This window comes from Equus quagga, chromosome 12 (genome assembly GCF_021613505.1).
Source record: "Equus quagga isolate Etosha38 chromosome 12, UCLA_HA_Equagga_1.0, whole genome shotgun sequence".
Lineage (NCBI taxonomy): Eukaryota > Metazoa > Chordata > Mammalia > Perissodactyla > Equidae > Equus > Equus quagga.
The window spans coordinates 56,079,626-56,094,959 of record NC_060278.1 but is presented as its reverse complement, the minus strand read 5'-3'; positions in this window follow the sequence as shown (position 1 = coordinate 56,094,959).

Genomic DNA, 15,334 nt, shown 5'->3' with positions numbered 1-15,334 from the left:
AGTCTCCAGCTCCCTTGACTTGCCAAGAACTATTCTTTCCCTGGTTAGAGGAGAGAGAACATTTCTGGCAGTAGTCAGTTTGTAACTGCTACATCAAACTGCCTCAAAAGGAAGACACAGCAACTCTCTTTGTAAGGCTAACTAGGTCAAGCCGTGGACTTTCTCAGCTGCCACTGAACAACACAAGCTAATTCACTGCTACACTACGTCATAACCAATCAATCATACTTGTTCAAAATTCAAACCAACCTTGAAAGTTCCTACCAAAATTGTTCACAGTTAAGGGCCCAGAGTCTTCTATTGTAAATCTGATGATCATCCAAAGAAAAACTCATTACATGGGATACACAAGCCAGTGGGGACAGACCCAACATTTATTTTCCCTGCCATTTTGTTTGGCAACACTATCTTACTCCCAAAAAGATGGAAACAGAGTGAATCTCTCATTTATTGAATATCCACACCATATAAGACTCTCATATGTTTATTACCTTATTTGATCCTCCAGTACTGTCATCAGAGCATTTGTATCTATCTCCATGATACGATGAGGATGGGGAAGTGTAATAAGTTTCCTATCATCATATATTCTGAAGTGGGGTGACCTGGGGCTCAAACTTATGATCTCCTTTATTCCAAAGTTCATGCTATTTCCACTATGCCATTTTATTGATAAAGAATGTCATTTTAAAACAATGGAAGCTATTGTGGTAGGTGCAAATGGACTCTCTAGAAATACTCCTCTAGCTATAACCAAGTTTTTTTTAAAAAAGAGCAATCTTATATACATGCCAACAAGACGCTTTTTGAAAAACCATATTTCAAATACTGTAATGATGTACAATATTTTTAATAATATTGTATGTTTCTTATCTTTTCTCTTTAAATAGATTCACTTACAAATAATTATTAAGAAAGATTTATTATACTGTGTATTATGTAATGACAGCTCATTCATTTTTTTAATTAAAAGGAAATTAAAAATGTACAAATAAAAATTATGGAAAAGATAATATAAATTTACCATTAATATCATCTAGTCGAAGATAGTGATATTTATTGTAACCTAATACTTCCTAAACTGCAAACCTATTTTCCAAATCTTTTGGCCATTTTCAGCATAGATGTCCTGTGTCAAATTTGGCTACTTCAGAAAATTAATATAATAGGATTCATAAGTTCTGTATCTAGCTCCAGAAAACCTCTGGATAAATTTTTTGGCTATATGACTCCAGGCAAGTAATCCATTTTATGCTTATTTTGCTCAATAGTGTGGAAGATAATATTTGCCCATACAAGAAGTTCATTGTGAGAATCAAATTTATTGATTGAATATTGATTGGATAATTAATTAATTAGCACAGAACGTATTTGATGTTGATCATGTGCCAGGCATTTTGCTGATCATGGGAGCTACAAAGAGAGGTGTGACAATCATTCTTGGGTGAGACCTGGAAATATGCACAGATAAGCATGTCCTATTTCAAGATATGCACAGCCTACCGGCAATGAGAGCACAAGAAAGGCCATCTATCCAGCCTAAGCAGATCAGGGAAAGCTTTCTGGAGTGACTCTTGGACTAAATTTCAATTTTTGAATAAAATTTAGTTAGGCAAAAATCCTGAGACAAAATATAACAAGATATATGTAGGAAACTTATAAGCATTTCATTGTTGTATCATAAAGTGTGAGAAAGGAAGTAGTGTTTGATGCGGCACAAACAATAGGCATAGCTTGAAATTATTTTTACAATATTTACCAAAAACTTTAAAGTTACACATTTAACTCAATAAATTTTCTTATACAAAATTAGGAAATAGTCAGAAGTGTGGAAAAAGATAGGTATAAAGATTTTTTCTATAACAATTATAATAAAATTTGAAAAGATATACTTACGTATCTTAAATCATCTAGTACAGCATATTAATATTATAGTGACACTAAAATGTTCTCAAGGCATATTTAGTAATATCAGAAAATGCTCACAATTATAATGTCAATATTAAGATGTAGACAACAGATTATTTACATGTAGGAGAAAGCCAATTTTTCCAAAAAATAAATGTTTATTGATGGATAGCAAAATTTTCATAAAGAAATGCATCTAAATGCTCACTGTTTTGCCTGGCAGAATAAATTTATGAGTAAACATAAGACTAACTGTGTGTTTTATATCTGGAAAGTGGGATTACAGAAGTTTAAATTTTCTTCTGGTTTCTTGTCTTGTCAAAACTTCTATATTTGTAATAAAATTTCAGAATGAAAAGTCAAGAGTAAAAATATAATTAAAGGGAAATTAGACTAATAAATCTGAAGTGAATCTAAAGACTGCCTGACTATGAGCTATGGGTGCAAATAAGACATAGCTAATTTGTTTTTGGTGATTCAATTCAAGTCTAATGAGTTAAATCTTCCAGATTAGATTATTAGATTATATCATGGCAACACAAAAGTAATATAAACCGGGAATGCACATTATGTATTCCCTCACTTAATGCAGCCCTAAACATTTAAGCATTCCATATAAAAATAGAAAATTGCTATTCTAAAATTTTCACATATTAAAATACTAAATTTAGGGGCCGACCCGGTGGTGTAGTGAAGTTTGTGCGCTCCACTTCAGCTGCCCAGTGTGTTCACAGGTTGTGATCCCAGATGTGGACCTACACACCATTCATCAAGCCATGCTATGATGGCAACCCACATACAAAATAGAGGAAGACTGGCACAGATGTTAGCTCAGTGCCAATCTTCCTCACCAAAAAAATAAAATAAAAAAACAAAAAACTAAATTTAGGGAAGGCATATATGAGGTGAAATAAAATTCTTTTCAGGACATTGTTCAAAGACACAGTGACTGGTAAAATTACTCAAGGCAAGTTTATTCAATGAATGAATGAATGAATGAATGATTTGCTAATTATGATAGCTAAATAATTTAATAATTTAGGACTTGATTTAAAACTTACATTCTAGTATATTTGTGTTCACTGATTATTGTTTTTCTGTGGTTATTTAATAATATCCTTGATCAATCAGCTTGGCCAAATTCAGCTCATGGTGAGCATAAAATCATTTGCATTTGTCAATATCAAGTCTATTCCAGTTTTATCTGCTAGCCATAAAGCTAAAATACCCATGGCAAACAAAGCAAAAACGAACAGAAAATTCAAGATCAAAAAAAGCAAAAAAACGCACAACACAACCTGAGGTAAAAAAAGAAATGCTAAATTAATTTAACTCTATTGTCCAATTAGCTGACTCTATATTTTAATATTGTTGTAGCAGAAAGCATCCGTTATAGGAAATACATAAAGTAGGGGACACTAACTGAGAGTAAAGTTTAGTGTTTTAAACAGTAAGGGAAATTTCTGTGAATAGCATACAGTTTGCAGACTACTGCACTAAATAGCAATTATTTAGGAAGAGCCAGGCTTAGGATTTCATTGAACAGATCTGGGATTGGCTACAATTTCCAAACTATAATATTCATTTCCTTAAAAGAAAAGCTATTTTCATGCGGAAACTTAGGCGAGGCACCAAGGGCAAAGCCACGTCTACCACTGAAAATTTTCAATAAATAATTGGCTCTTTTCTCACTTCTTCAGTATCACTATGTCAACAAACTTACGTGTTAAAAATATAATTTGTATATTTAAAAATATAATTGCATGGAGCCAGCCCGGTGGCATAGCCGTTAAGTTTGTGTGCTCTGCTTTGGGGGCCCAGGGTTCGTCATCTTGGATCCTGGGTGCAGACCTACACACCGCGCATCAGGCTGTGCTGTGGCAGCGTCCCGCACAGCAGAACCTGAAGGACCAACAACTAGGATATATTGCTATGTACTGGGGCTTTGGGGAGAAAAAAAAAAAAAGGAAGATTGGCAACATATGTTAGCTCAGGGCCAATCTTAAAAAAAATACATATATAATTGCAGGCTACAGAAAGAAAGCATGGGCTATAATGATCCACTAATCTTCTGGAAGTCTGACTTCTCAGTTTATTTTGAGGCTGTTTCCTATACAGTGTCGAAAAGTCACAAAGAAAGAAGAGAGACAACCATAGAACTCACAGAAGGGGAGCAAACACGACATAAATCACCTAGAAAACCTTAAGTCCAATGATGACGGTCTCTGACCAACAGCTTTTAAAAATAGAAGCCGATGATAATAAATTTGGAAATATTGCTAAAGCAGTCAAGCGCAAAACAAAGAGAATAATAGAGGATTTCGAGAGCCAAGAAATTGTTACTTTCCATTTCTAATCTAAAGGTGAGAATGGTAGGCCCATCTGCAAAATGTTTGATACACATAAATATAAAAAGAACTACTCTTGAACCATTTTCTATACCTAGAAAAGCATCCTTATGTTTGTTTTTTACTACAATTCTAGATAAACAGGAACTATCAAGATTTGTTGTGTCTTGCCTTAAATTCTGCTTAAAATAAACTTTAAGCAGTTTTGCAATTTTGTAGTAATTTAGTTAATTTTCTCATTTGCTATTTTCCTTCCACTGGCTGAATTTCTATAATCTCTGGATTTTCTTTTTCCTCCTAATAACTTAACTTACAATCATTAATTGGTTACACATTTTCTTTTTTAAAAAAATTTACAAAAATCTGTGATACTTGGAGATAGTGTTCAAAATCTATAGGTATTAATTGTGTTTTTATTGTTTGGGCTCTACAGTAACTGGTCTATTCAAATTTTTCATAACCTACCATAATAGTATGGTTTCATTAAAAGCTATGTAGAAACACCATGATAGATTTTTACAATTTACCCTAAATGCACTTTAATTTGAGGCAGATCATGATTTATTAAAGACCACAGCACCAACCTTGTGTTACATCTTCAGGGCTACAGAACTGTAAATCTGAGAATTGCTATGTGTATTATTAAAAGTTATTTTAGAGAGAATTCTAAGACTTAATGATGTTTCACCCTTTTCTGTACTCACTTCTGAACAGATTCTGTTAATCTTAAATTTTATACTAGCTGCAAACGTGGGATGTTTTGGAAGTTCAAAGGATGAAGTATATAATTCTGCAGCTGGCTGTAAAAACTTACAAGGCAAGGGTTTACCAAGGGAGAAGTTTGAACTTGTCTTGGACACGTCTTGGGATATGAGGCATTCTCCTGAGGGATACTCATTCTCTCTACAGATATTATTATCTACTTGACATACAAAGATCATAGGGGCCTAAAAGCAGAGAACCATTCCTGCTCATTTGTAGCTTACAGTATATAGCAAAAACAGGCATTCCTGGCCAAGGGAGCAACATCATTAAGGGCGCAAATTGTGAAAGAACTTGGGGTGTTCAGAGAAATGCAAATAATTTGTAATGGTTGGAATAGAATATATACGGGTGAGAGGAACAAAAGAAAGAAATAGGAAGGTAATCAGAACCATACTGTATAATCATTCTATCCATATTGTATCCATTATGTAATCATCTTTAAAAATTTTTAATTACTGTGAAATTTATGAGTATCTAAGAGTAGATATTAACCATACGCGGTTTTGCCACTGGCATCTCTTGTACATTATCTTGTTTTAATATTTGTATTTCCTATGGAATAGGAATATTTCATCAAATTTTTGATGAATGAGTAGAATCTATGGCTTTCTAAATTACTGATGAACAGGATTTTACTAAATGTAAATGATTACCTAATTCTTCTCTGAGTTTTTGAGAATTGAATAGGTTTACTATTTAGCTTTTCCCAATAATTTTCTATGTTGAAAATAATTGACAACATGTATTGAGTCTTTCTATGTGCTGGGCATTGAGTGAGGAACTTTACATCTGTTAACACGAATACCTACACCAACAGTACAAGGTAGGTATTATCAACACTATTTTAGAGAAGAAAACTATGTCCCAAAGAAATTAAGTCACTTTCCTAGTGTCATATACATAAGCACCAGGACTAAAAATCAGACTCTGCATCTGGGTCAAGTTTATGCACATAGCCACACACTCACATTTGTTTTATTCCACTACCTTGCCTTTCACTCTGAGTTAGAGGACCTATATTTCTTGAAATTTATAGAATTTAGAGTACTTTATTTTTCTTGAAATAACTTTACCAATTATAATTGTTTGGGCTTTGGCAAACCATGAATAAGTATGTAAAGCTTTATGTTTTCATCAGTGGTATCAAAAAGAAAGGTAATTATTTATTTCTCTCTGAATCTCTCTAGTCCAAGCTTCTGAACTATATTTGCCCAGGAAGTACACGATGCATTCATGCTGATCTCTAAAGTTCCTAATTAACTGGTAATTCTTTTGGAATGACACAGCACTTTGAACTTGAGCTTTAAAACAAACAAATAAAAAAACTTGCCTATTTTTGCAAATCGATCAATGATGCTTCAAAGTTATTCTCTAAACATACAACAAAACTTTTTGATTTATTAGCCAAAACACCCTTTTTTACCTTTTGTATCATTTTTAATCGTTTCAGGTTTCAGTGTTTCTTTAATTATATTCTTTCATTCTGAAATCTGAAATGAAATGATATGCTTAAAATGTTTTTAAAAATATTCTTTAACTTCTTTGCTATTTCCTCTTCCATACACCTTTTTCAAAACAACTTCAACCACTGTGCACATCAAAGGCATTCTGTGCCAGGGCTCTCCCAACACAGTTCTAAATAATCCTTGAACTATGAGGGATAGCGTGCTCTCCATCTAAATCTGATCATGCCATATACACAATTTTTCACGGTTACTGTTGCTAGGAGTGGGTACTATGTGCAGATCAGATTTCAAGACACTCCTCATGACCTATTTAATATTTTCATTCTTCTGGGTCTATTCACTATTGAGTATCAATGAGTCTTACTTACCTTTCTTTTTCATTAGTATCCTTATGACCATGAAAATATTCTTTATCTATATCTGCGATGTTTTCTTAAGTAAGATGACTACAAACAAAATGAAATGAGTATCTTTAGATTTTTGTTTTTTTCCTTGACTTCTGAGTACAAAAGTAACACATGAAATTAATAGAAAAGTAATAACTATAAAAACACACACTTTATAGGAATTTATATTTTATTATACATCTATAACAAGCTATATCAATTGCAAATTTCATATATATTAAATTAAATTCCATATATGTTAAATCTAATATACATAGATATACGTGCACAATTAGGAGATACATATACATTACAAATTCATATAAGGATTATCTATTCATATCACTATAATATTTAGCATATTTTTCCTATTTATATGCCATATAGTATTATAGCCCACTGTTAATTATAGTTAAACTGCCAAACATCGTCCTATTTGCATTCATATGTATACTTATCTAATTTGCTATAGGGAAATTAGTACAAACCTATCAGGGCAATGCAACTCTGATTCCCTCCATGTTTAAAGGCAGTGAAGTGTAAAGAATGAGATGAAACATGAATAAACAATCTCATCATTTAAGCCCCTGCTGAAAGTTAGGTAGCACTCAAGGGAATAGCTTTCCGTCTAAAATCTTCAGGAGTACTTACACAAAAGATGCTTACGGTCTAATCCTGTAGCTGACAGAAGCTTGTTAAACCTGTCAGTATTTATTCTAAATTCCAGTAAAACTTTAAAGACACTCTTCCACTCCTAGTCATCCTGGAATGCATCAATCACCTAATAGCAAAGTTTCAAAGCACAACACCACTATGATCCGTGGTAATAAGAGACGTAAAACATGCTTACTAGTGTCTTTGTACCCGATGTATGACTCTAGGCTTTAAAGTCACTGCCCCAGAGGACAGAATACTGAATTAGGAAGATGTACATGCCAGCCTTTATTTCTTATGAATCTATTGACCTCAGTCTCATTATATTTTAAATGGGCTTATTAAAACATTTGCTGCTAATATGATGAGCTACTTTTAAGATGAAGTGAGCTTCTGACTATAAAAGCAATTTAAAAATATGTAAAGTTGAAGCACATTTATCCCAAGACTGAGCTCAGTTACCACAGTTTTAACTCAAATGTAGCCATCTTCATGGAAGGGTATTTCAGGAACTAATCTCTGTGACATAAAATAAGTTTTATTAAGGACAGTTATATCCTTCTCTTAAAACTAGTAAGTAGCTGACGTTTAATGAACACTAATTGTCCAAATGTCCTCTATTTCTAATTTCACGTTATATGCAATATATTATATATATTACATAACATATAATATATACGCAGAAGGAATGTCTAACACTGGCACTTCTGGGACTTTGTTCACGGGAGCAAAGCATTTGAGGAATGTATAAGTCAAAATGAAATAGCATGTTAATGGATATCCCCATTGTTCACACAAAGGATATTTATAGCCGTTTATAAATACCAAATCTCAGTACAGCCTTTTATAAATACCTGCTCTTATGAATACCACAATGTCAAGGTTCAGAGGAAAGTCCAGACATGAGTTGTATATATTGTATCATGGGAAGATGGGAAAAAGTGTAATAAAGACAATATTTTTTTTATTTTGTGGCCAGCAAGGAGAACGATAAAACTATGACTCTTACCATCTCTGGAGCATGCACATTGAGATAATTAGTTTTCATTGATGTAACGATTTCTATCCGTTTTTAGATTTTCACAGCAGTCTACACAATAACTATAAATTTATGTTCACAAATGCTATATAACACTACATTTATCCCCCCAAATTAGGTAAGATTGGACATCATCATTCACATAACCACCACCACAACAAAAACAAGCTATGTCAATCTCGTAGTCAAAATGGTTTCTGGTGTAGGGGCCGGCTCCGTGGCCGAGTGGTTAAGTTCGCGTGCTCCGCTGCGGCGGCCCAGAGTTGGGAGATAAAGCAGGAAAAAGAAAAAAAAAAAAGTTTGGCAACAGTTGTTAGCCCAGGTGCCCATCCTTAAAAAAAGAAGATTGGCAACAGTTGTTAGCCTAGGTGTCAATCTTTAAAAAAAAAAAAGGTTTCTGGTTTAAATTTGCATTTATTTAGGTAGTAGAGAGACTGAACTCTTTGCTTTTTTTTTTTTTTAACATTTGTATTTCTTTTTGTTTTTGTGAATTGATTTCTGCTCTTTTTTCTTTTTGATTCTCTACTTCAATTGATGAATATATATGAGTTAATAGGATTTTTTATTAAGGAAATGTAAGGATGTCTTTTTGTGCAGTGCCATAGACACTCTAAGACTGAAAACATCATTCATTCTCTCTCCTTTCCCTAACTCCAGACACACATATACTTTCTTTTCTCCCCAGGACACAAGGGACACCATACTTTTAAAAGACATTTTATTTTCCCACCAATTTCTTGGATCTATGGGTTTATAATGTTTATTAATTTTGAACATTATTTAGCTATTACTCCTTTACATTTTATTCAAATATTTGTTATCCCTTCCTCTTTTTCTTGGACTCCAATTACAAACATAGTAAACTGATTTGCCCCACAAAGAATGCCTCTTCCTTCCTTCCTTCCTACCTTCTCTCCTTCCTACCTTCCTTCCTTTCTTCTTCTTTCCTTCCTTCTTTTGGTTCTTTTTTCTTTCCTCTTAAATTTTTGTTTCCATTTCAACAATCTGGAGTTTGGATGCTGTATCTTCAGGTTACCTGACCTTTTCTTAGGCATTCTCTAATCTGGCATTAAGCTCATCCAGTAAACAATTTATTTCAGATATTGAGCTTTACAGCTTTAGAAGTTCTCTTTTTTTCTTTCTTCACTAAGTTTGCTTTTCTTTAAATAATTCTATTTAAAGTGTTTCAACATCTTTGTCTTCCAACCCCATGATCTCTCTTCTTTTTAGGTCTGATTCTACTGACATTTTTCTGTTGCTTATGTGTCTCATTTTTCTGTTACTTTGCATCTGGTAATTTTTGACAGAATATTGCATATCATGAATTTTACTTTATGGATTTCTAGATAGAATGTTAATTTTATTTCTTCATAACAGGTAACTAAGTTCACTTTCAGATCACCTTGATCACTTTTAAGCTGGTTTTAAGCTTTGTTAGAGCAGGTCTACAGTAGCTTTGAATCTATGAATATTTTAGCCCGCCTTCTGGTATTACTGTTGATGACTCCAACGTTCAATGAGATTGTTCTCTGCTGGTGTGCCCATACTCAGACAAATTTTTGAGTTCTGGGAATTCTTTAGCTTAGAGCTACCCCATAACGTTGCTCTTCGCCTAGCCTTGTAGAATTTCACCCTACACATTGACAGTTTAATAATCAGCAAATTTCTTAAGAAGTAGCCTATGTAGATTTTTGGGAAATTCTTCTCTGCATAACTTCATCCTCTTCATTTCCTCTCCTCCACATATTCCAGCTGCCTCAATCTCCCAAAACTTCAATGTCTATTGTCACACCGCAGTGTGACGGCCATCTCTGTTTGGGTTCACTCAGTCTGCACTGCATACAGAAAATGTCTTCAGGCAGAAATGTGAGAGAGATTTTCAATCTTGCCTCAGTTGTGTCCTTTACCCAGAACTCAAAGTTATGCACTGTTTATTACCCAGTGTCAGAAAAAAGTAGTTTCCTATATTTTGTTCTGCTTTCTATTTATTTATGACAGCAGAGCAAGTAGGTACATTTACTCTGCATGGTCCTAAGCAGAAGTTCTCAACTATATTTTTAAAAGAATTATACATTTTCCTATTTCATATGTTATTATATATTCCTTTCATATTCACTTAGAAATTATCAATTGCAATAAGCATCATTGACTTATTATGGTGTGTATTGTACTGATGCATTTATGACTTCCCTAGCCTATGAGATTAAACAGCAATTTAAATAACCACAAGATTAAACAACAGCTGGTTTATTCCTCGTGTCCTACATTTTGTGCTATTGTTGCCCTATTTTACTTTTAGATATTTGTATTATTATTGCATTAAACAGTTCATATTCTCTTACATTTATTCTTATTTTAATCCTTTTCTGTGCTTTTGACTTCTTCCAGCAATTTTGTGTTTCTGTTTAGCATTGATTCCTTTCAGCCTGAAGAACTTTTTTTCATATTTCTTGGCAGTGATTTTTTTTTTTTGACCTGAAAATGTCATTATTTTCTCTCCAGTTTTGAAAGATTTTTAAAATTGGTTATAGATTTCTAGATTAGTAGATTTTTCTTTCACACAGAACTTTAAAAATGTAGTGACATTATTTTCTGTCTTCCATTGTTTCTGTTGAAAACTGTGAAAATCCAATTGTTTTTTGAAAGTAGTGCATGTTTTGTTTCCATCTGTTTTTTTTCTAAATAAAATTTTTCTTTTGGGATAATTTCAGATTTACAGGAAAGTAGTGAAGACAGTACAGTCTTCCTATTTGCACTTTCCCCAATTTCCCAGAAGGCTGTTTTCTTCATAACCATGGTACATTTCTCAAAACTGAAATATGAACATCAGTGTATTACTAAAGGGCCGGCCCAGCGGCGCAGTGGTTAAGTTCTCATGTTCCGCTTTGGCAGCCTGGGGTTCGCTGGTTCTGATCCTGGGTGCGAACCTATGCACCGCTTGTCAAGCCATGCTGTGTCATGAGTCCCACATGCAAAGTAGAGGAAGATGGGCATGGATGTTCGCTCAGGGCCAGTCTTCCTCAGCAAAAAGAGGAGGATTGGCGGCAGATGTTAGCTCAGAGCTAATCTTCCTCAAAAATGACAAAACAAAACAACATCAACAAAAAAAATATTACTATAAACTATACTCCATGCTTCCTTTGAATTTCACCAGTTTTTTCACTAATGCCCTTTTTCCATTCCAGTATCACATCTAGGATACCACATTGTATTTAGTCATCACGTCTCCTCAATCTCCTCAAGTCTGTGATGGTTTCTCAGTCTTCCTTGTTTTCCATGACCTTGATAGGTTTGAAGTCTACCAGTCAAGTATTATCAATGTTGGTGGGGTACCACAAGTCAGAGTGCCCTGCCCGTTTTACTGTATCAGTAGATGCATGATATCAATACGTATTTTCACTGATGATGTTTACCTTGATCACTTGGTCAAGGTGGCATCTGTCATGTTTATCTACTGTAAACCTTCTGTCTTTCCTCTTTCTGTATTCTCTTTTTTGGATATGTGTCATTAAATGCAGCTAAGACATAGAGGGGATTATGTTCCATCTACTAGAGTGGAGAATATCTGCTTATATCTTTTGGAGAATAGAACAGTTATCTATTCTTCCTTACTATTTATTTATTCAAACATAAACTTGTGTCTGTGTGGATTAAGGTATATTTATTTTATTCTTTGGGTTATTATCCAATACTACATCGTTTATTTTGTTGCTTAAATTGTTCCCGCTTTGGCCATTGGAGCTTTTTCTGGTTGGCTCCTTTGTCCCTTTGATATGCCCTCATGCTTTTAACATTTGTTTTTGAGCACTTCCTTTCTTTCTGAGATTAGAAATGCTCCTGTCTCATCTTATACTTTCGTCATCCCAGTTCTAGAATCAACCATTTTTCTAAGGATCTCTGTTTCCTTTTTTTGCAAAATGGTATTTAGAAATGAAGGTTTGGTTGCTAGTGTTCAGATTGCTACTGGAGTGTTACTGCTTCTCTGTCCTTTCAGTGGACAGAGCTAGAAATATACATATTTATACCCATCCATTAATACACAAGTATGTGTAATTATTACTGTGTCCATATATTGATCGATCTACACAGACCATGTGCATACACGCAAACACATAAACTAGATACTTTATGAAATACTTTCCCATACTATGTGAAAACAAATTTCTAAATAGAGAACAATGTTTATGTAGAGCTCTTTTTGTCCTAAGTCTTATAGTTTCCAGTCAAAACATGATTTTCCAAAGCTATTTAGGTCAGTTCCTTCTTTTGCCACTACCTTCAGTGGAGATGCAGCTTACATTCATAGCACAGTTAGATTCATTTGTCACAGCCTGTATTCCATCCTGTATCCCCTGAACCCCTGGTTGATTTTCTTTAAATTGCATACATTAAAATACACTCTGTTATGTACAGTTCTATGGGTTTTCCAAATGCATAATCACAGATCTACCACCAGAATAACACAGAGACCAGTACCATTCCACAAAAACCCCTGAGTTTCTTGTTTGTAGTCAATCACTTCCCAGTCTTTAGCCTCTAGCAATGAAGGATTTGTTTTCCATCTCTAAGGTTTTGCCTTTGCCAGCATGTCCTATGAATGGAATTATGCAATATTTAGGTCTTTGGTTCTGACTTCTTTCACTTAGAAAAATCCATGATTTTGTGTGAATCAATAGCTCATTTGCTAAGTAGTATTCTATTATTGAACAGCATTCCATTGTATTTATGTATTACAGTTTGTTTATCCACTTACCTATTGAAAAGTGTTTTGGTTGCTTCTCTTTTTAAAAAATTAGTAGCCTTTGTGTTTAGAGTTTTAGGTTTACAGAAAAATTGAGCACAAGCACAGAGAGTTCCCATATACTCCTTACCTCCTTCCACCCCAGTTTTTCATATTTAATAGCATCTTATATTAATGTGCTACGTTTGTTACAGTTTATGAGCTGATATTGACACATTGTTATTAACTAAAGTACATAGTTTACATGAAGGTTCATTCTTTGTGTTGTATATTTTATTGTTTTGACAAATGTATAAAGACATGTGTTCAACATGACAGCCTTATACAGAGTAGTTTCATTGCTCTAAAAATCCCCTGTGCTCCATCTATTCATCTCTCCTTCTTGCTCCCCTAATCTCTGGCAACCACTGATCCATTTACTCTGCGCAGTTTTGCCTTTTCCATAAAGTCGTATAGTTGGAATCATACTGTATGTAGCTTTTCCAGATTGGCTTCTTTCACATAGTAATATCCATGTAAGGTTCTTCCATGTCTTTTTGTTGCTTGATAATTCATTTCTTTTTACTGCTGAATAGTAGTCCATTGTGTGGATATATCACAGTTTATTCATCCATTCACCTATTATTCATTCATTCACCTTGGACCATCTTGGTTGCTTCCAAGTTTGGCAATTATGAATAAAGCTACTATAAAAATCTGTGTGCAGGTTTTCACATGGACATAGATTTTCAACTCATTTCGATAGTAATACCAAGCAATATGATTACTGGATTATATGGTAAGAGTATGTTTAGTTTTGTAAGAAACTGTCGATTGTCTTCCTAAGTGGCTGTACATTTTGCATTTCCACTGGCAATGAAAGAGAATTCTTGTTGTTCCGTGTCTTTGCTCCCATTTGGTGTTGTCAGTGTTTTGGATTTTAGCCGTTCTAGTAGGTTTTGTAGGCGTATCTCATTGTTTTAATTTTTCAATCCCTCATGACATATGATGTTAAGTTTATTTCCCATCTGAATATCTTTGGTTAAGTGTCTATTCAGATGTTTTAGTTATTTTTTTAATTTGGTTGCTTGTTTTCTTATTGCTGAGTTTATATCTTTGCATGGTTTGGATACCAGTTCTTTCTCAGATATGTCTTTTGAAAATATTTTTTTCCTTGGTGTGTTTTGTTCTTAATTCTCTTAACAGTGAGAAGTTTTTAATTTTAATTAATTTAACTGCAGAGTTGAATTTTTTAGTTTTAATGAAGTCAAATTTATTGACATTTTTCTTTCATGGATTGTGGTTTTCTTGTTGTATCTAAAATGTCATCACCAAACCCAAGGTCACCTACATTTTCTCCAGCGTTATTATCTAGGAGTTTTATAGATTTGCAGTTTACATTTAGGTATGATTTATTTTGAGTTAATTTTTGTGAAAAGTGTAAGGTTTGTGTCTAAATTTTGTTGTTGTTTCTTTTGTACTTTGATGTCCAGTTGTTTCCATACCATTTCTTGAAAAGATTATCTTTCTACATTGAATTTTCTTTTCTTTTTTTTTTTTATCAAAGATCAGTTGGTTTATGTGACTGTTTCTGAGCTCTCTAGTCTGTTCCATTGTTCTATTTGTTTATTCTTTCACCAATACCACACTATCTTGATTGCAGAAGCTTTATGGTAAGTCTTGAACTGGATAGTATCAGTCCTCTGAATTTTCCTTCTCCTTCAATATTGTGTTAGCTATTTCAAGTCTTTTGCCCCTCCATATAAACTTTAGAATCTCTTTGTCAATATTCACAAGCTAGCTTGTTGGGATTTTAATAGGAATTGCATTGGACCTACAGATCAAGTCAGAAAACTGACGGCTTGGTAATGTTGAGTCTTCCTATCCATGTGCATGGAATATCTCTCCACCTATTTAGATGTTCTTTGATTTCTTTCATTACAGTTTTGCAATTGGTCTCATAGTGTCTTGTATATATTGTGTTAGATTTCTATCTGAGTATTTCATTTTGAGAGGCTGCTAATGTAAACAACATTGTGTTTAAATTT